The 18,995-nt window shown below is 45.6% G+C and overlaps 1 protein-coding gene across 5 annotated transcripts in view; it reads right to left on the bottom strand.

Annotated features, from left to right (window-relative positions):
• Positions 1–18,774, bottom strand: part of NCOA1 (nuclear receptor coactivator 1) — a 183,915-nt gene extending 165,141 nt beyond the window's left edge. For 4 of the 5 annotated variants that reach the window (XM_087773663.1, XM_087773657.1, XM_087773661.1 and 1 more), the window contains exon 1: positions 17,890–18,206. The gene's annotated coding sequence lies outside the window, so the exon portion shown is untranslated. Of the gene's footprint in view, positions 1–17,889; positions 18,207–18,681 lie in introns of those variants that run through there. The other variant, XM_087773658.1, reaches the window with a different exon arrangement.
• Positions 18,775–18,995: the final 221 nt, after the last annotated feature.

Raw genomic sequence — 18,995 nt, 5'->3', positions numbered from 1 at the left:
TATTATTTTTTTTAATAAACCACGCCTCAGTGAACATTTAAGTGTTCAAAAATAAGCCAAGAGAAAGCTTGAAACTCATTTTAATTACGCTTTGATAAAAGAGTCAACCCATTTCTTCATGCACTGAAAAGCAGTCATTTAGACTGTCATCTTAGCGAGTGAATTAATTTTCTTAAGAGCAAGTGAGAAAACGAGAATGATTTAAGTTAACACTGAGCACCTAGTAAATGCTTGCAGCGTTTACCCAGGTTACGCATTATACCACCCTTCCTTTAGGGAAAAAGGTCATTCGGGCAGTAAAAGCAAAATACTGTTGAGTCAGGGCACCTGCAATCCAGCCCCGGTTCTGAAACCGGGCAGCTACAAGTCCTTGGCCGTGCTGCTGAAAGCTTGTGACTCCCTTTAGTCATCTGCGAAACGAAGCGCACGGCGATGCCGCAAGAGCACGTCTGCGCGCGCGTGCGAAGCGCGATCTTTGGAACAAAGAGGCTGTATAGATACCACGGCTCAGCCTGGGGTGTTTAACAACGTCGGGCCAGGTACTGTATGTGGCTTGTAGCAGTAAAAGGGTATTCCTGCGAGCAGAGTTTACTTTACTCGGGGTGGAGGATGTGTCAGCGTAAACCATATGAACACGCAGAACACTTCACCAGGAATAGGATACAGCTCGAGCAGCAAAGGTATACACGTGGCCTTTGAATAAACAACTTTGTTCTCCTTTTGGAAAGATTACAAAAAAAAAAAAAAAACACAACCCAGCACAGGCAAATGCTCTCTGCTGAGCTGCTCTTTATTGGATGGAGATGTTCTGCTGCACTACAACGCGCGTTGGATCTAATTACCCTAATAGAGTCACAGTAGGGATGCGCTAACGATACTGTCTCCAGTAGGTCACCGGCAGGAGCTCTCCCTCCCTCTGCCGCACCAAATCTCTCCCGAAGCCTGCGCGCTCCGACTAGCTGGCCAAGGAGCATCCTGAGCAAGAAGCCGCCGTCGATCGGGTTGGGATAGTAACAAGGAAAAGAGCGTTTCAACCTAGCAGGCAAGAAATCACTTGCTGCGTGCTGTCGAGCTCAGTTGAGATGTCATCTGTGATCCCCGGCTGATGAGATAAGCTGGCCGACATGAAATGGAAGGGAGGGAGCTGGAAGGAACCTCTTCTTGGTGGTGTAAACCCCGTAGCGCCGTCCCCTTTCTTCTGACAAAGCCAGTGTGCGAGGTGCTTTATTCTCCTGGCACTGCATGTGCATTTGGCAGGTTAAGAAATCTGTTGTACTTTCATACAAGATTCCAGTGCATTAGTATTATTTTTAAACATACCTGCTTCTGGAACCTCATTATACGTTATTTTACAAAACCTTTATGAAGAAAGAGTGTGAAAAGTTGTATTAGAGAAAAATCTTTAGGTTTTCTGCCCTTTTTTCCAGCAAGTCATCCTTTACCTTCTCATTCTCTAGTGAAGTCTGCAGAACGTAGGCTTTAACAAACTGTAAGCAAAAAGTGTTCTATGTAACTACAGACAAAATTTTACACTTTCAGATGATGTTGGTAATTAATTTCTCTCTAAAAGTTACCATACATGCCAGCCGTCCCGGCCTCCCGTTGACAGATGAGGCGTATTAGAAGTCTGCCTTCTAATAAGCCGTTGCGCAGGCTGATAGACGCGATGCCTTTGGAAACCCCAGGTGTAACACGCACCGATCTCGGGGAGCACGCCACCGCTCAGCCCCGCCACTCCAGCTTCCAGCTGTGAAAGTGCACTGTATCCATAATCCTACCTAATGCCCGTTTTGGCTCCAGTGACTCTCACCAATCAGGTTTTTTGCTGTTGATAAGGCTATCGCAGCTATAGGTTTTTGCCTTTGAAATATCCTTGAAATGCAAGGAGTCAGAAGTTTCTTTATTAACAAAATTAGTAAAAAATATTCTCCTGGAAATGCATAAACTGAGTCACAGGGAAACGAACAAAAAGTCAAACTCCTGCCATCTGAAAACACAATCTATAATAGAGAGTTATAAAAAAATAGGCTTCTAGGCTTCCCAAGAAATATGGTTCTGTTCATTTTTTGATATCTTGCTACTCCACTTTTTAAAGCAGGTTCTTCATCATTTCACAAGGAAGTGGCGAGCAGTAGCGTTGCCAGGCTGTGCCAAAGAAAGGGCTTCTAAGAGACTTTCTCCCAAACATCAAGTTAAATGAGAAACAAGAAACCTCATTTCTTACAGCAACCTGTACATTAGACACAACAACAGCTGAAATCCTTAATGCAGAAACCCCTAAAAATTCAAGTTATGGTTTCAGCGTCAAAATGGAAATACGGAGGAGCCAGCACCGGCATCTTTTTTTAATTCCACTGGGAAGCTTTTCTATTACTCGGTGCTTTCAGCCTGCGTGCAATTCACCATTTTGCTTGAAGCAAATAGGCAGCGCGAGGCAAGGCATGAAACGCTGAAGAGCTCGGTGCCAGAAACGACCAGCTCGCTCACCAGCGTGACTCATCAGCCGGCAGCACGACCCAGCTCTCTCCAGTCCTGTGCTGGGACTTCAAAGCAATCCTACACCCCACACCCTCTCCGCCGCCGCCATAAAACATCGGGTCGTTTTCTCAGCAGAATATCAAATACAAGAAAATCAATTATTTACGTCATTCTTTTAGTTGCAATTTGCAAAAAAATAATAAAAAAAAAAAACCAATCACTGTATTTACACAGCACATACATATCCACCACATTTGGAGCAGAAATGTCATTTAAACCATTCCAAGCAGAAATTACAGTCAATTCCAGAGATCCTGATAGGGTATAATACCCTAAACAAATGTTGCCAAAACATAAAAAAACAGATGGATACCACGTGCATCTGTTGGAAGCAAATACAACCTTGCCCGGGATAAAAATCTTCATAAACAATAAAATAAAGCCCTGCATATTTTTAGCTTGACTAAGAGGATTACACAAGGGTTTTATGAAGACATTTACACCAGTATTGACAAACTATACAGTAGCAATATGCCCGCTCGTGTAACTGCAGTACGCATAGCAGCCATTCCTTTGGGAATTGCTTTCAAATACCAAGGAAAAAAACAAAAAAACGATGCTTCACTCGGGGAAACAGGACTTACCTGGCAGGGGGGAAAAAGGTGCGGTAGCAGCGTTAGGACAGCGGTATCGCATCCAGCAAGGCTCATTTCCTCAATGCCACGGTCCCAAGGACAGTACTTCAAGTAAGTCCCCAAGATAAGGGGACTACTAAGGTGTAGCGCCGCAACTATTGTATCACAAAGCCTTGGGGTAGAGCTTCACTTACAAACTTCCACATTAAGATGCAGATATTCAATTACAGCCAAAAAAAAAAATCCACACTACAAATCTGACACTTGGGTCTCACCATACCCTAGGATAAGCTTCATCACCATTAGTGAATTGAAGTTGAGCTGCAGCTGCAAGCTACGTGAAGTGACAGGTTATAAAGCCCAATGGGAAATAATATTCTATAAATTTCATATATTTAAAAACAAGTTTGCAGTCTGAAGCAAGACAGCAAAACACCACCGCCCTGTTCCCTCAACTTCAGCTACAGCTTGCAATCCGGTACAGTTACGTCAGCCATAATCGATATTTCTAAGTCATCGAGCGTCCGTCATGAGCAAGGTGGAACCGTTCACGACGTGCACGACGACGGGCGAGTTCGTCAGTCCACGCTCCTTGAAGGATTGCTCAGCCCAACTTTACTCAAGCTGCACTTCAGGAAAACTCCTTCCTCCCCACCCCGGCTGTCAAAGCGCACCCAGCAGCCTCCGCGCTCAGTATGCGTGTTGATAAAGTGATATTCAAATGCAAAACCAGATTTTTAAAAGATGCTAATTACTGGCAGCGTCTTAATGGCTTCATTAGAAACTGGAGCTCTCCATCAATGCCAGAGATCATGCCAGTACGTCCAGGAAAATAAACATTGGTTTCTTTCATTTAAAAAGGTATTTCTTCTTTAGGTATTGCCACAGCAATAAAAGTAGAGAGCACAACTCAAGGATTACAGTATTTCTTTTTTCAAAGTATCATTATTAAATACACATATAATATATATTATACAAAAAACTGTATAATATACAATATAATTAAATATACATATATACTCAATAAGCAGCAGAGATTTTTCAATATATAAGAATCCATTTTCTGGAGGAACCATCACAAAAAAGCAAGGACATGCTACTCCGTCACGACTCGCTCCTCAGGTTTAATTTTGGATTAAAAGGTCCAGTATCTGTGCTGACTAGAAAGGACCATTTTGCGGTTAAAACACAGGGTTACACATCAGGAAAAATCTTGGATCTGTTTTCAGCTCTGCCATAAACATCCACTAAGATCTTCATCGAGTCCAGTTAAGCCAAATCAGAAAAAAAGACTCTTCCTTGAGAATCCGACAGTAATTCTGTAGTAAGAGTGCACTGTACTACTTACACCATGGAAATACATCATAATTACTCCCAAATAAACTAATGTATGAAACGGTTAATTCCTAGTGTTCGCTTGTGTAGACAACCTGACTTCTCAATTTTTAGGAAACAATCATATTTACAGGGGTGAAGTATTTCCATTCTAACACCTTCTCACCCCTCTTCTGCAATTCAGCTTTTTCGGAAAAATATTTCCAGATTTGATGGCTGAAACTTCTGCCTCTGAAGTTGGTTTGGACTTTTTTTTCCTTTTTGGTTGAAGGAGTGTTTGGGGGGGGGGGGCCGGGAACCCACACCAAATTCCTAACAGCCCTGGAGAGCCTGTCAAGCTAACAACCAAAAAACGTCTACAGCTGAATTTCCAGAGTTGGCCTTGAACTCCTGGAGCCTTTAATCTATTGAACAGAAACGGTAGTACTTTCATATCTCACAAGAAATACTGAGGATAAATTCAAATGAATTTAGTGGCGGTGAAGCTCAACTACCATAGCTGCAAGGACTATAGAAAAAACAACAGAGCAATTCATAGAATTTCAAATTCAGAGCAACAACTCGAGTATCGGACCATAGAAATGAATGATGAGGGTAGGGACAAAAAAACCAAACCAACCAACACTGAGCCACTAACCAATGCTCAAGCAAAATCCATCCTTTGCTCTAAAGGTAAGTGTCCTGATGCAAAAATCCAATATATAATTGTGCAATAGTATTTACAGGCATCAAAGCAGTGCCAGAGCGGAGCAAAAAAAACTGGCTCTTCTGCAGTGAAAAGGTAGTGACGTTATTTAGGCAACAGTTTTTATGTACGTTCTTAAATATTTAGACCTCTATGCCATGAACATAAATTACTCATCTGGGACAGGCTGCAAGTGAATGTTGTTTAATAGGTATCACCAGCTTCAATAAATCAGGCTTACATGAAAAACAGTTAATAAGGCTCAAGTTGGCTATTAAATACTTCCCACTACTTATACAGCACGTATTAAAGAAGTGCCTAGGTAGTAACTGCACAAATTCCCATTAAAACACAAATGCCAATGCCATATTTTACAATTACGTGGATACGGTGACGGCTATATTTGCCCAGCTCATGGTTGACTGCACTAAGGGTCTATTGTGGAACACAGGCAGCTCATCCAAAGTGATTTTCACAACAGAAGTCTAAATACCGAAATATTATGTCCTCAAAACTTTTTGTAAACTGTTGTAGCTGCATAAGGCCCATAGTCCAAAACACTAAAGTGCAGCTAGAACTGAAAAAGAAGAGAGGGTAAAAAATATTACATGTTTGAGAAAACAGGAGGCTTGTCAGCCATTTTTCCTGAATTTTTTTTTACTGTAAATATACACTAAATTGTTACTCAAATATTTATCTCAACAATTCCTGCTTATGAAAACTGCTGATATACTTTTAGTCTGCAAATCCTTAATCACAAGCATGTCAGCAATGAAGAGACTACAGTCCATATAAGTTCGTACGTGACATCTTATAAGTATGCCACTACTTGCAACGAGGATTATTTTAATTTAAAGACAGCTGAAGACAGAACTTAAACGCAGCTTGGGTGTATCAAGCCAACAGGAACCAAGGTAAGCAAAACGCAGACCACATATATTATTAAATACTATGCTTACATGACTGAAAAAAAAGTGTACTAAATATCACGTTACCCGACATTTCAGAGGTAAGACAAGAAATGACAAATATACTTGAATCATGGCAGTCCCTCCCTAAGTAGCTTATTTGTTTGTTTAGTTTCAGGCACAATGGGAGCTTGGGCTAATTCAGGTTGCCTGTTACTACCTCATTATAAATACTAATTACTGCTATTACTTACTAAACGTTTATTTGGATTAACCTATAATGCAAGCCAAGATGCCTTTTCAAGTCTATCTCAGAAGCCCAGCAGGAGCAGTTGTGATTCCAAAGCGAGTGCGAAGACGGTATTTTATATAGACTTTCTTCTCCTCTCTAATAAGCCCTAGATTTTTAGGGAGAATTCCAGCCCTTTGGTACACCAAAAATCCTTCAGAAGGATGCAGTCGTTGTGAGAAGTAATTCACCCACAGCAGCACGAGGGTAACTCTTAGGAAATGCAGGTAGGGCAAAGCCTCTTGGGGAGGGGAGAAGGGGGAGGCAAGTTCAACTCCTCTCCCTTTAAAAAGTGAGGACTTTGGTTTAAATTACCTTAGTAATGTTTTGCAGTTATGTTCAAAGTGCTTTGCGATCAGCTAATTAATCCTTGATACAGGGAAGTGACATACTTGTTAATTTTTGATGGGAGTAAAATCACGAAGGAGGACAAGCAAATTACTTAAGCCAAAAAAAAATCGGGTTTCAAGCCATCTCAAAGCAATGAAACAGAAAATGTTCTTTAGCAAACAGCAGCAGATCCTCAGTCTGAACGCGAGCAATCACCAGTTAGTTCAGACCCTTCTGTACTGGCTTAACAGATAATGTTTGGATAATCTTTTTATCATTTCATAACATAAATGACTGAAATAGGTACTCAAAATGAGGCCTGAGAGCTCTACCCACCAGTGAGAAAAAAAAAGATAAAACCCAGATAAATTATTCTATAGACAGCAATACCGAGTGATGTCAATCCAACTAGCTTCTGCGTTTCCGAGTTCTGTGTTTCTTTAGCGAATCTGTGCCTGTGCATCAGCCAGCCACGTCTCCGAGTACATGCATACTAATTTTCTCCCACATGAGAATTCTCATAGGTCATTTCAGAGAAAAAAAGATAAGGGCTTTTATTTCTTTTTTTAATGAGGATGAGGTTCAAAATGGCCAGGTACACAAAACCTGTGATGTATTCAAGGAGCTTACAGAGATAAGACTGTTCATAACATTTTCAGGGACCTTGAACCGAGTATGTGGTAGCCTTATGCAGTAAAGTAGGAAATGAGCCTGGAATAAACAAAGCTTGGTTTCAATACTCCAGGAAAAAAAAACAAAAACATCTCTGGAAACACAACCGACTGCAAAAGAGGAGAAAGACCGTCTTCAATTTTGACAATCTGCTGTGAGCAGGGGGATGGAAAGAGCTCAAGGCTCAGACAAGGAGTCTTGACGATACAAGCTTACGGCCACGGATGCCTGACCTTTCTACGCAAGTGATCTAATGCCCTCGCAAAGCAGCGCGGTGCCTTCCCCCAGGTGCAATACTGTGTTATTCCACCTCCACCACATGTTGCGCTCAAGACCACGTTATAAGAATTTCAAGAACCAGCTGAATGCAACCGCTGGATGAGGAGAGGAACCTCTGCCACCACCTGAAGACAAATTCAAATCCTTTGAATATGTTTGAGTTAGAGTCAAAACGATCGATACTTCCACTCCACCCTGCCAGTGAACGACCATCCTGCCACGGGTGGATCAATCTACACGGATCCTATGAGCATTTTTGTGAAGATCCTCTCCTTCTCACTGCTCGACAGGAAAGCAGCAGCTCTCCTCCCGCTTTCCATGTTTGTCTTCTCTACCATGACCCTTCCTCACTTGTACTCTTTCATTATCTTCTACTGATGGAGAAACAGAACAGTCTTTCAGAAATTCCCAGCACTTGGAAGACGTAACTTCCACTCATCACAACAGAGAACACTTAATCCTACAGCCTGTTCACGTGTTTGAAGTTCCAGATAGCCCTTTTTCACTGCTAGGAACACAAGGACTACTTCCCTTGCGCAGAAACCTTTGTGGACGTTGAGAAATGCCTTACATCTACCTAAGTCATCTTCTGAAGGTGGAAACTACTTGCTGATTAAATCCAGTTTGCAGCATATCACAATTTCCTAAATTATTTCACCAGCAAGGGCTGATGAGAACAATAGCTCTGCGCTGAGGCACATGCATCATTCTGTGGGTTAGGGGAGAACTCATTTAGTGCTCTAAATCTCATTATAACTTGCTGATCGGGATGTAAAATACGCACTTATCTCTGAACTGAACGCTTTTAAACAGCTTGAAACAAACTCAGCTCTTCTGTCTTCAAGTAGCAGTTGTTTCTCATTCCTCGCACTTCGGGAGGCCTATCTGAAGAACTCTCTTAGTAAACACATTAAAATTATATTGCTATATTGGATTTAGACAATTTAAACCAAAAGCTAAATGCTGTAGACCAACTGTTTCAATGAGTAAATGAGGATACAAGGGTCAAATACCGGATCTCCAAATTTCCCCGTGGCAAGCCGGACGAGCCTGTGCCCATCTGTGAAATGGGAATACTTTCCTGCTCTCCAGAGATGATGCTTACACTTGTAAGAAGTCCCCAGTAGTCTCTGGACAGCGAGGGGCTTTGTTTCAACAAGCAGGAGTTCTCAAAGGGGCATAAATTTGCAGCAAGACACGACTGCAGGGGCAGATGGAGTGGTGCAACCTCCGGTAGATTTAGTATCAAAGTTTTCCCCGTCAGCAGACTAATGGGCAGCAGAGAGGGAGGAAAACATTTCCAGGCTAATATTCTTTGTGGGGTTTGTTGCCTTTTTTTTTTTTTATTATTTTTAATGGCTGTTCTGTGTATTTTCCCCTTGCACTTTAAACTTCTGCAGTGAAACTTAGATCTTGTTTAACTGGATTCGTTTAAACTGTTTTTACAAACCCCAAAGAGTTTATTTCCAGCCCGCCAGTTGCACGCGAAATGTATGAATTACCGAATGTAGGTATTTTCCAGCATCCAGGAGGAAACCCGAGAGTAAAAGCATGCTTCTTGGTTTTAAAATACCTCCTTAAAAAGCCCTCAGAAGTTATTTAATACTGTTTTCAAGAAGTCCACGGTATCTCTGTAATCATACATTCTGTGGCAAGGGTAGGAATTCAGGAATCCAGCTCTCCTTGCACGTAGCACCATGCACGCACACCTGTAAGCAAGTCAACAACCACAGCGACAAGCAGGGCTGTTCTAAGTTTGGGAACTAAGGCTGCAGTTTTTTTGAAGGCCGTCAGCGGCAACGTGTTTCTGCTTTTTTAGTGACGTACGCACGCACTCGGCCTCCCAAACCAGACTCTCCCTTCCTGCCCTACTACTGGATGACGTTTCTCCCGGCAGGACTTGGTCGTCAACTTTTCTGCACCCCAAAACAAAAATCCCAGTGCTGTCCCCACCCCACCTAAAAAGCACACCGCATTCTCCACAAACCAGGACATAAAAACCGTCGTTTATTCTCTTTCTGCACCCCCCAGCCCTGCTGCCCTGGCCCGACCAACCTATGACACTGCCCCACCTCCCTAACACCGAATGCCAAATTTGCTCCCCATCTTCCACGCTCACCCCAGCTTCCCAAAGCAGGACTCGCTGCACATCCCCATCCACCATCTCCGTCCTCGCTGCCCTACGATCTCAATCAGAAGTGCGAGCACACCTGCAAACCCCAATTTTAAGGCTCTCCGCAGGTGCTGACAACTCCGGAGCGCTACACCGAGGGTCCCGCAATCGCTTACTCACACTCGGCATCGGGAATTATTGCCTTCAGGTCGCAAAATACCCTGTTTCGAAGTAGCCTGGATACCACAAGCGTGTGCCTGCCACAGTTTGGGAACCTCTGCTCTCAAGAACGAAAGCCATCAGATGCCTGTCATCAGAGCTACTTGTCGATGACGCTGAGGCTGCTGGAGGCAAGCCTTTTGAGGTTTGCTGGCAAATTCAAGGAAAGTTGCACCCAGTTTAATCAATCTACATATACAACCAGAGCAGTCGAGTGCACCAGGTACTTGAGAATAACCTGTCAAGTCCCTTTTACGAACACCCTGCTACTTGGGCGCATTATCCAATTGCTGTGATTCTGTTTTATTCACCTGAAAAAACAAGCACCAAAATTGGAATATTTCTTTGTCTTGCAGGGGCATTACAAAAAGTAGCCAGTATATGTACGATGCTCCGCTCGTATCAAAACTGAATGTCATAAAGCAGCTTTTCATCTAAAAACATTAGAAGAAAATTAAGTAGGTTGCAAAATCAAGCACTAAAAATTATAGAGCAACAGATTTATGGTCATCTGTGCAACCTTAATCCGTTCCACTTTGTTAGTCCAACCCATACAGTGAATAAGTCAGAGAATCTATGGAAAAATATCATGTGGCTACAAAATTATAATTACAGTTGCATCTGTTTTTCCTAACTTTTGAATGTTCAGCTTTACAAACGAAACAGCTTTTTGATTTAATGGAACTTCCTGGGTTTTGGTTCTAGTCTACGATATCAAACTGTTCTTTTTCTGATATGCTGTATTGAAACATATTTCATCCACAACAGTATCAGAAAACTATATTAAATTACCACATTATGTCACATGGAAACAGATTTAATTAATAGAGTTTAGGTAGTTTATTTTTCCTTTTTCACTGTATTTGAAAAATAAACTAAAGTATATTTCCCAGATAGTTATTTTCCATACAGTGAGCTTTGTATATACAATATCGTTTCCGTTTCCAACAACAACAAAAGCGTAAAATCAGGCCAAATGCTATTTTCAATGGCATTTTTAAATTCATTAAAGCTTTTTCTCATTTATTTTGGGCCTTCAAAGGGATTATCACCATTGCATCTTCAAAAACACAGAACTTCATGCCAACTCCGTCAAGTCTGGGTAAACTGCTTTAAAGGTTAAGGACATAACTATTAATCTAGCTGTCAGAGGCGCTGGGATCCCACAACTTCCACTAAGCCTTCAGTGGATATTCCACACTGAAGGCAATCTGTTTACACTAAAATATGAATCTGGGAATGAGATTTCAGGCACCCAGGGAAAATTCACACAGAAGTTTTTTCACAAAGAACACTTAAAAACAACCTCTATAGAAAAATCCTTGCTGGGACAATAGGATACAGCTGAGAGAGTACCAAGAAAGCTTGCAAACAGTATAAATACAAAGCATATTCTAAAACGCTGGATTTTCATAACCTTAATTTAAAAGAAAGCAAGAGTTACGTGCTGCCAAAGGCAGAGCTGGTTTCAGTCCTTATTCCTACCCTGTGAGTCAGAGAGGCCCGCATAACACGGTGTTTTGCCTGATCCTTCACCGGCGGCTCTCACTTATTCCATAAACCAACATTCTCAAAATGACATTTGGAGACACAAACAAAGGTATTTTACACATCAGTTCCACTCCAAGAAATTCTAACTACTCACACAATAGCAAATTAAGCGTCACACTAATTACATTTCAATACACATTAGGACTCTGTGCTCAACTTTACAGTAAGTTGAGATATAAGCACATTGTAAACACTCAAGTTTCATGTCCTCAGCAATACTGTGCATGCAGCATTTCATTATTAAATTTGAACTTACAGGTCGTATAATAATGCAGCATGATCTATTGCGTTCTGCTACAAATGTCTCTATTGTAAATATTTCCAGAGTGTCCAGTTATCATTCCTTCAGTCCTAACGCAGCATCTTCCATCATTAAAAAATACTTGTCCGGTAATCACCTTTCAGCTGAGCACCATTCGCAACTGGAGCATGGAAGAAAGTCTGGTGAACTCATCCTGCCAAGCTTCCCTGTTAAAACTCTGCTTGGAAATCTCTGCTCATAAAAAAGAAACAGGTAGCATAACTGCCAGCTGTTTACAGAATTAGTGGGAAGACCCAGGACTCATCTTGTCAGCAATCGCATTTAAGAAACGCGTGAAAGACAAAGGGATCAAGCTTACACACCCAGCCTACAACAGGTTTAACTCTAGCTAGTTGCTTATTTTCACGCACGATTTTTCCAGTATGATTTAAAATAACTGGTCACAAGCATGTGTCAAAATCCTTTTCAGGTTAGTCAGACTTTTGTTAAAAAAAACTTCAAAGACAGAGGCTGACTAGCACTTCCACTAAAAAGTTCATCTCTCAACTTGTTCAAGATCCCTGACGTATGTTGATAAAACTGGACGCAAAGTCTCAGATGAAGAGCAAAATACAGGCTCTGGGGGAGAGAAGAAGAGAGGGAGGACAGGTAGTAAGTACGGTCTTCACACGAAATAAGAAGAAAGAGAAGTTAAGGAGTCTGAGCTGCGAGATTTCTTGTAAATTTACATATGAATCTGATTTAATGGTCTGAAAAGTTCAGGGCTTTTCTCTCCTATTTCTTCAATCCGGGAGTTACACAATGTTAACAGAAAAGGCAAAATAAAAGAGAAAAAGATTTTTACTTTTCATTGTTAAACTCTCAGTGCCGTTTTACTGAAGGATTATAATACCTACTTTTTTTTTTTTTTTTTTATGATTGAAACAGCAAATACTATTCTGAAACCTTCTGGACAGGGGATCACCGTGCTGTGGGCTGGAATCTCTCTCCCCTCCTGGGGCCCTTATTTCCAAAGACAGCATATGCTGCGTACAGGAGAAACCACTAACATTCGGTGTATAACGTTATCAACACCTAACCATTTCGATATTGCGTGATACCATTTAATATCATTTGATCCCAGGGGAGCGTTGGGATTCTAAACTTACCCCTCCATTCACAACGTGAATTCCACATATGTAGGAAAGCTACTGATTTGTTTGGGGTTTAAACAGTTCCTCATTCATAATTTCATCATATGAATACAGAAAACGAGCCTACTTCTTGCCTTGCCTGGCATATTGCCTTATTTTTGAAGTCTTCACACTCTGAAAATCCAAAAAAATGGGACCTTTGGGATTTCAGATGTCACATTAAAAAGGGGGGGAAAACTTAAGCCAAAGAAACACTGTTTCGAGCTTGTTTCATAGCATATTCCATGAGAGAGAATTAAAAATAAACACAAAATAAACATAAATAGCTCAAAACAGACATTTTAATGATTTGTGTTCCAGAATAGCTAATTGCAGGATCAGCCTTGATGGGGACATTTCTGACACTTGTTTAAAACAGGACCTAACACTTAAGGATCTTTTCCCTCTGCAGAAAAATACAAACACATTTACGAGCCCCTCCCCGATCAGCTTTAAGAGGCTGACAATTTGTGGATCCTTAGAGCAAAATATGGATACTGTCGAGTTCACGAACCAAGGCAAGTCAGCAAACTGTTGACTTATACATTCACTGCACTGTTTTCCCTTCCTAGATCACCTTCCTGTAACTCACCAACTTGCATCAGCTCCACTAAATCAAGGCAAATCTCTGCGTGGACACAGGCTGGTTTAAACACGACTGCCAGGATAGCTTGCCTCAGCTTACAGAACATAATAAACCAGTAAGCAGGTTTAAACAGATTTAAGAATATCTATGTGCAGATTTACCTAAGTTGGTTAACAAATCTACCTAGTTTAGGCCACGCAACCCTGTCCATCAGACCCGAGCGCTCGGGTGAGGATTCTCACTGCAAGGTCTGTGCACGAAAACCCGTCCTCGTTTTTCCCCCCACTCACCCAAGGGCATCTAAGGGAAACATCCCGCTGCTCCTTGGGCCGAGACGCGTTGGAGTTACTTCCCAGTCAATTGGGTCAACCGCACGAGGACCCACCTATCTTTTCGGGGGAAACGCTAGGAACAGTATCGCAGGATTATCAGCGCAGAAGCTATTTAGCCTGCGTTTTCCCTGCGGAGCGTACTGGCACTAGCCCAAAGCCAAGCGAAGCCTAGTTTCTAACCTACATTCCCAGCCAGGTAAATTAGTTCAGGCTTAAAGAACCTCCAAACCAGTTCAGCAGTTTTTTTTTCCTTTGTAAATGACAGCAGCCCAGGTAAAGCGCATGGTGCTGACACATCCTTTATACCTAGACCAGGCCTCTGAGTGCTTCAAAATTTGTCCCACGGCAAAGCCGCAGCATTTAAAATGGTCAACTTTACACGGAGATGCTGCTGTAGTGGTAAAAACCTGTTCTGCATCACCCTGACTCACATGTGCAAGGCCAGGTATGCAAAGAGTTGAAGCCGTTTACAAGCAAGCTGTAATTTTTAATATTGCAGCTACAAGGAAACATCCTATTCCAGATCCTGCTGCGCCAGGGGAAGAGGTTAAAGCTCCTGGCTGTTCTCAGACGGATCAGCAGAGCTGCTCCTGTGAATCCTCCCTCGCCCACCGTGGCTCCGACTGGCTGGATCAGCCCCGGCAGTGGGGAGGCAGGCAGCAGGCTCGGCCAGGCGCCAGCAGTCACCTCCCAACAGACCATAAAGCGCTGGTTCGCTGCAATGTTATTAAAAAAACCAAAAAAACCTCAATATTAGGCTGCTAATATGCTGCGACTACCAACCCTCCTGCTGCCCACCACCATCCAGCTGCTTCCCCGTCACAACTCCGCTCCTCCACCTCTATAGAGTTTAGGCTGGAAGTTTTTGGAAGCAGAGGCCACTTTCGCTCTATTTTTGCATCATTTCTACCCCACTGCAAACCCGGTCCGTGCCTGGGGTTCCTGGATGCTGCAGCAATACAAATAACATGGAACCGCCAACAAAAATTGCTTGTTTGTATCTACCAGCAATTAAAGCTCATATGTAGAAGTGGTGGCCACATGCTACGGGGTATTACACACCGCGTCAGCCTTTCAGGAACACCTGGTTAAAATATTTACCTGTTAGTCCAAGCCCTTCCTGCTTAAAATCCTGTCTTTAAAGGCAGAATCTAACTTTAAAAACTATTTTTTTTTATTCCTCCTCTTTGATCAGAGAGATAAGAACGGCGCTTCAAAGAAACACAGTCAACCAAGCAAAACAAGAATAACTCGTCATATAAATAGTTTTCTTATACAAAATATACTGGTTTTCAACTGGCAAACTATTTATGCAGGAGACGGGATATTTTTAGTAGTAGCACTCACACCTTCATTTCTGGCAATCCCTGCGAAGTCTCATGCAAATTACCCCCCTCAGATTAGCAAGCAACAAGGTGCTGATCTCCAGCAGATCTGTTCCTGGAAAATATGCTTATATAATTAAGGAAGCCTAACAATCCCAAAGGCTTCAAATATTTGTAACAGCCCACCCAACAACCATGCCAAGAGACCCACGGCAAGTCAACAGAGGGCACATGTTCCCAAATGCAGACTTTTACAACGTGAGAATGACAGCGATATTGCTCCAATAAATCTACAGTGGAAGCGTATGACTAATTGTATGAATTAGTCATGCAGTTGTGAGCATGTGTCGTAGCATTATCAGAGGGCAAGGCTCGGGGAAAACACGCACGCTAAAAATCAAAGTTGGCCCGTAGTGAATAAGAAGTAAAGGCCTGTCTGAAGAGCCAAACCCCCCGCTCGCCTCTCAGGAAGCCTATTTGTTTTGGAAGCAAGGATTTGCGCTGCCATATTGTTTGGCAACATGTTTCAAACAACAGATACCCATCTTGAGCAAATAAGTTGAGATTTAACATTTCATCATGCCCATCGGCTTTGAGCCAGGTGCAGTATTGCCAAAGTTACTACTGTTTATTATCTACCATCAAGAGCTGTTTGTCCCCTTAAGTGGCAACTTGAACTTTAATCATTTTCACAAAACAGCTCTGCAAAGCTGCGGATACTACACCACTTACCAAGCTTCTCTGCAAATTGGTGGCTTTGCATCTCTCTTTTCCTGGTTTACAATGTTTCTCTCCCTGCTGCTGTGCAAGAGGCCGAGGCATATAGCTACAGAGGCACCACGTACTATGTATACTTCCATAGGTAACATACTTTTTTTTTTTTACTTTCTCTTGTATAAAAAAGCTAATGGCCAGAGCAGAAAGAGGTCAGAACAGATAACATGTTTGCCGAAATATTCTGCAGGCAGATCACAGCCTTTAAACTACAATGGGACAGCACATCTCCAGAAAAGTAAGCGAAGCATCCTTTTTTTGTTCATATAAATTTACCATCTTGCTACTAGAACTCACCAGGTATATTACGCCTTTTATATATATATATATATATATACACACACACATGCAAATTTTACACACACACATATATATGTATATCCTGCCAGCCCACACAAACCAGGTCTTTTTTTTTTTAACAGTCTAAACCAGCACAACGAAGAATACGAGCCATGAGACAGAGTGAAGAACATACAAGCACCACCCACACGAGTCCAAATTTCCAGTTTTAATATACTTTGCTGTGTCACTCTTTTTTTTGGCTATGCCGTATTGGGTAGTGAAAATTGGATATCTACCATACACTGATGAAGCTTCCAGTGGAAGCAAGCAGCAGCCCCAGACGGCTCTCCACACCTTTCCACCTTCGCAAACACGCTCTTTCAGGTGCAAAAAAAAAAAAAAAAGAAAATCAGGAGATCGTCACCCAACGCGCACGACCCAGTTCTCAGCCACTGAAAGGTCAAAACGCACCTAGGAAACTGGAGGGCTTGAGAGTGTCTAGCAACCTACATCGGAAGGAAACAGCCTTTCCGCAACAGATTTTTCTACCACTAAATGTCATATTCCAGCGGCTACAGCCCCCCCGCTGCACAAACCGGGGCTACCACTTGCATATGCACCGTCAGGTATTTGGGATTATTTGTGATCTGCTGCTGGTCCGCGTCTCTAAGAGAGAAAGGAAGGAAATTTAGGGCAAGCGCTCTGCTAGGAGTGGGGAGGCGGACGCCAGCTTCACCACCAGCCTCCTGCAGAGCCCCCCCGAAACCGGGAACCCCTCCGAGGAGCCGGCTTCCCCACGCACACCCCGCCTGACAACACCACCCCGCTCCGCTGGCCCCAAAACCCACCCGGTACCTCACGGCCACCTCCATCTCTCCCTGACCGACCCATCGCTTGCCTTAGCGCTGAACTTACTTGCCTCTGCTGACAACCAGAACCGCCTTGCCGGGGTCGTGGGGTGGTTTTGGGGGGACACTGACAACACACGGCGGGGGGACACGCACAGACGACACAGGCAGACAAAGAGCTGTCACCTAAAACACCGCCGAACCGAGCGTCCTCCCTGCCCAGGGGGGTCCGCGGGCCCCCGCAGGCCCGGCCGCGGCCCCGCTGCCTCCCCTCAGCCATCTTCCAGCCGGGAAGGGGCTGTGGAGGGGGGGGGGGGGGCGGGGGTGAGGAGAAAAAACTGCTTTTTCACTTTTTTAATCAACTTTAAATGAATAAGGGGGGTGGGGGGGGTGGTATTTGGGAAAGGGAGGGCTGGGATTTAACCGCCCGAGGCGGGAGGGGCTCGGCCCTCCTCAGCCCCCCGCGGGGGACGGAGGGCGGGCGAGGGGAGGGGGGGGGGGGGGGCTGCGGCGCCCCTCCGCGCTCCGCCCGCCGCCATGGCAGCCCCGGGGCGGGGGGCCGGGCCGTCGCCCGCCCCCGCCGTGACAGCTGCGCCTCCCCGCAGGCCTGGGGCTACGACGGGCGGCGGGGACCGGGGGGCGGCGTGCCGGCCCCGCCAGACACACCCCCGCCCTGCGCGGCGGGGCAGCGGGGAGCCCCGGCCCGGCCTCCCCCCCCCCCCCCTCCCCGCTTCGCCTGCCCGCCCTCCCCTCCTTCCCTCCCTCCTTCCCTCCCGCCCCGCCGCCAGCTGCGGCGCGGCCGGGCGCCACTCACCTGCCGCCGCTGCCTGGGTGACAGCCGCCTCCCCCCCCGCCGGGGCTGAGGCCGCCGAGCTCAACGGGCAACGCGACAGCGACTCCCCCGGCCAGGCGGCGGGGGCGGCCCCGGGGGGGGCTGCCGGTTCTCAGCAGCCCCCGCCGCGATCGCGGTGACCGGAGCTGTGGCGGAGAGGGGCGTTGCTGGGGGCCCCGGTTCCCGCTGCGGGGCTCCCGGGCACCCGGGGCCCCTTGCCTGGGCGGCGCGGCGCGGCTGCGGGGCTCCGGCTCGCTCGCCGCTCTCCCTCCCGGCGGGACGGGGCGGAGCTGGGCACGGAGGACGAGGGGGGCGGTGTCGGAGGAGGCCGCCGCGGCCCGGCCCGGATCCCTCCTCCTCCTCCTCCTTCAGTCGCTGCCGGCCGCCATCTTCCCTCCCCCGCCGGCGCCGCGGCCCGGCCCGGGCGGCAGCGGCAGCACCGCGGGGCGGAGGCGCTGGGGAGGCCGCGGCTCCGCCGCTGCCGCTCCCCCGGGGAAGGGGCAGGGGGAGGCGGGCGCCATCTTAGCGGCAGAGCGGCCTGGGAGGGGGGGAAACCCGGCCTCGCCGGCCCGGGACCCCTCTGGTGCCGTCTTCCATGTCCCCGCAGTGGCCTCAGCCCCGGGCCTGCCCTCCCCACCCCTCACGCCTCACGCCTCCCCACCCCGACCCGTTCCCCGCGGCGAAGAGGCCTCCGCCGGGCTTGGGGTCCCCTCGCCCCCCTCACCCGGCAGGAGCTGCTGTCACCGAGCAGAGGCATTTTCTGCTGGAAATCACCTGTCGGGTTTTGTTCCCCAGTCGCCTTCCCCAACGAGGCTTCGAGGAAGACTTCAAGGCCTTCGCCTTGCATTGTTCTCCCTCTAGGCGTCAAAAGGGCTGAAAGGTGCCTTGGATCGGCTGGGAACACCGACATGAAGTTCAGTAAGCAGCGTGGGGTGACGGACGGTCCCCCGCAGACCTCGCCCTGCCGCTTGGTCTCCTCACCGGCATTTTCGGCTATTTCCACGCAAAGTTGCCGCGCGTGGAACAGTCACAATTGCTCTGTCGACGATTTTATCGCATTCGGGCTGTATCCAGTTACATTATTCATC

This window comes from Nipponia nippon, unplaced genomic scaffold, assembly GCF_047370975.1.
Source record: "Nipponia nippon isolate SJK-2023a ecotype South Korea unplaced genomic scaffold, ASM4737097v1 scaffold_4, whole genome shotgun sequence".
In the NCBI taxonomy this organism is placed as follows: domain Eukaryota; kingdom Metazoa; phylum Chordata; class Aves; order Pelecaniformes; family Threskiornithidae; genus Nipponia; species Nipponia nippon.
This window is presented reverse-complemented; position numbering and strand designations above follow the sequence as displayed.